We start from the raw sequence: 3735 nt of genomic DNA, 5'->3' as shown, positions 1-3735 counted from the left end.
GATTATCATACACAGGACGTGCTGTGACCAAGGCCTGCACAGTGTTTGGGACGGAGCAAATGGATCGCTTCAATCCGTCTCAGGGCTCAGGAAAGGCTACTCAGTGGAGATGAGATTTAAACTGGACCTTGAGGGTGTGTGTGTGTGTGCACACACGTGTGCAAAAATTCAGCAGGGAAGAAGGGGCAGCATTTCAGACAGAGGATCTGCAAGTGCAATGGCAGAGAGACATGAGGGGGCATCCTGGCTCTGAGCACGTAACAGTGGGGCCCGAGTGTGTCTGGCATCAGGGAGTGGAAAGAACTGAAGCCGGAGAGGTAACTGAGGCCTGTCTTCGTCATCTCGTGCTGCTGTAGAGACAGAAAACAAGCGGGTGCCTTTAACAGTCAGATTTATTTCTCCGTTTAGGAGGCCAGAAAGCCAAGTTCAGAGTGCCAGCTCGACGGCAAGGCTTCTTCGGTTGCCTCACGACGCAGGTCCTTGTCTCGAGCTTCTGCTCCTGGGCCATCTTCCTGTGGCTTGGCGTCTTCCTGCCCCTCACCTCTGCTTCCTTAATCTTCTTTCAAATCTTGTAAGAAACTGACTCAAGAGGCACCCTGCACTAATCCTGTCCATTTACATAACAAAGACAACCCATTCCCAACTGGGATTATAAACACAGGCACGTAGAGGTTGGAATTTACAACATATATTGTGGGGAGAACTTGACTCAGTCCATCAGCGGCCCAAGCAGCCTGGCCCGTGTACTGAATGGGAGGCGTGGGAGGATGTTAGGGAGGAGACTGTCGTGCTCAGGTAAGAGTCTTGGCGCACAGAGGGGCAGGGTGGGAAGAGAAATGAGGGTACTGAAGGAACGGACAGATGCGAGAGAGATTCAGAAGGTAAAACTTATCGATATTATTGGAAATTCTAAGAGCTTCTGCAACAGGAAATTAAAAGGGAAAGAAAGCAGACTGAAAATTTAGTGAGGGCCCGCAGGTAAGATGATGTTGTGTATCAAGCAGATCAGACCTTGATTTTAATTTCTTGACTGGCTGGCAAGATGGCCATGTAATGCTGGTAGACAGTGGGTCAAAAGCTTTTATTAGAAATTGTTCACAGTTACAGAGGTAGTATCACCAGCAGGGATTCAGCAGACCCGGCTGGCTGAACCAGGGGTCCCTTCCTCCTCCTGCCTGTCCCATGTCTTAGCCCCGAAACTAAGTGTTCTGTCAGGGAAGGTGCCTTTCTCAGACAGAAGGTGGCCACACCTAGTAAAAGATTGACAGGTAGCTGCTCTAGGATGGCCAAAGTAAGCCTTATGTAGCTCCATGCATACAGGCCCAAACAGCTTGCACCGACTACTAACCTGAAGGTTGGCAGTTTGAACCCACCGATGCGTATCATGGAAGAAAGCCCTCAGACCTGCTTCTGTAGAGATTACAACCAAGAAAGCCCTATGGAGAATTACTCTGTAACACATAGGGTTGCTGTGAGTCGGAACTGACTCTATGGCAACAGTCGGAATTGACTCTATGGCAACGGGTTTGGCAGACCCACGTGTTAGTGCTAAGACCTGCGTAACTCTGGGCGCGCTGTGCAGCCAGCAGCACCCAGCACAGAGCCAGGGTGGGGCACGTCCCTGGAGGGGCTGATGTTTGAGCGGGTCTTAAAGGCAGGCACAGGGAGACGTGGAAGCTGGCAGCCGAGCTGGCTTGGCCTTTCCTGAGTGCACCCAGACCGCTCTCGAGCAGCACTGTTCCACAGAACTTTCTGCAACGATTCTTCTGCGGTGTCGTCCCTCGCGCTCCCACACAGTAGCCACCGGCCACCCGTGACTACTGAGCACTGGAAATGTGGCCACTGCGACTGAGGAACTGAACTTTTAGTTGGGCTTCAATGCGCTTACAGAGCCAGCTAGTGGCCACTGGACCGGACTGTGCAGCTCTGGGCTCCGTATCCCCAGATGCTGTTAACCTGCTTGTCCCCTGCCTCTCTCCTCGCCAGGGACGGACTGCCCGATAAGCAGGCTACACACAGGCTTCTTACTAACCGGGGTTTCACATCTTTGACGTGGTGAGATTGTTCACTACAGATTAGGAAGTAAGCACAATTAAGCCCGTGCATACCTTGCTTGCCAGTATATGCTTATTGGTTAATCCACCCTTGGCTTGGGACCCCCCCCCCAGCTCTGTCCTCTTCTGCCGACTCCCTCCAGGTTGATGGACTAATTGACCACCTTTCAGCTTCCATTTCCCCTCTCTTTCTCACAGCAAAGGAGCTTTAGTGGATAGTGGTTAAAGCATTCAGCTGCTAACCAAAAGGTCTGTGGTTTGAGCCCACCAGCTGCTCAGTGGGAGAAAGACAGAGAACTCTGTTTCCCTAAAGATTTACAGCCTTGGAAACCCTACGGGGCAATTCTCATCTGTTCCAAGTTGTTGCTATGAGTCGGGATCTATTCCACAGCGACAGGCTTGGCTGTGGTTTTATCACAGAACCCCAGAGCAGCTTCCATTAGTCTCAGCCCTGGTACCTCCCCAACCTGTGCTGGACGATGGGCCTGGGTGGAGTAGCTGCACAGAACCCTGCCCTGCCATGGACCTCCCATGGGTCTTACCCACTTCCTCCCCCCCTTCCCTCGGTTCCTTGTCCATGCCACTTGAACCAGCTACTTAGTAACCTGGAAGAGTCTTTAATGCTTTTCCTCCCTGACAGCTTGTTGCGGGGTAGAACAGTTGGGATGGAGATGGGTTTGTGGAGAGGAAAGAGATTATAAGCAGTTGGATGAATACTTCGACTTGAGGTCTCTGGTGATGGGTGAAGGACTCCATCCCGAGGCCTTTTTCTGTCAGGTATGGTAACTATGTTGTATATAAAGGTAACAATATTGATTGACTGATTACATTTCTGGATGGAAAGGATGGATTCAAAGAGGTTCTTGACAGGTCAAAGCACTGAGCCAAATTTCACATTATGAACGGTAATGATGACAAACTTCAGATCCTGTATTTGGCTCTAGATAATTAGATTCTTAAGTATCAATATTTAGTTTAGAAAACTTAGTGGAAATTTAATGTAATCTTGCAAAGTGTTGGGAGCTCTGGCGGCATAGTGCCTAAGGCATCTGACTGCTTACGAGAAGGCTGGCAGTTCAAACCCACCAGCCACTCCTCGGAAGGAAGGTTGGGCAATCTACTTCCATAATGATACTGCCTTGGAAACCCAAGGAAGCGTCGCTATGAGTCAGATCCAACTCGACGGCAGTTGAGTATGGTTTGGTTTTTGGTTGCAAAGTGTTAGCAGGAATAGTGCCGAACAAAAGACTGGCAGGGCTGTTCAGTTTCCACACTGATCGGACCACATATGAATCATTTCTGGTTCGGAACACTTTATTTTAAGCAGGAGCATCGACAAACTGGGGGCGGGGGGAGGAGTGGCTAGGATGGTAAAGGACTGGTAACCTGTGACATAGGGCCAGAACCACTGAGCCTTACAGGAGTAGACTACAGGGGACAGAATCACTGTCCATCTCTGAAGGGCCGTCAGAGCACAAGGAACAGACAAGGTCTACGGGATCCCAGAGGGCAGGGCAAAACAAGTGAGTGGAACACTGCCGAATATAAAAATCAGACAGGAGAGGACAAATAACGCACGATCCACTACATGAAATACCCAGAATGGGCAAAGGCATGGAGACCAAGGTTTATTTGTGGCTACTAGGGGGGCAGGCAGGCAGAATGGGAGATATTGCTTAAA

The sequence above is a fragment of the Orycteropus afer genome, unplaced genomic scaffold (genome assembly GCF_000298275.1).
Source record: "Orycteropus afer afer isolate SDZICR_OR568_19922 unplaced genomic scaffold, OryAfe1.0 scaffold00943, whole genome shotgun sequence".
Taxonomy (NCBI): Eukaryota; Metazoa; Chordata; class Mammalia; order Tubulidentata; family Orycteropodidae; genus Orycteropus; species Orycteropus afer.
This window is presented reverse-complemented; position numbering follows the sequence as displayed.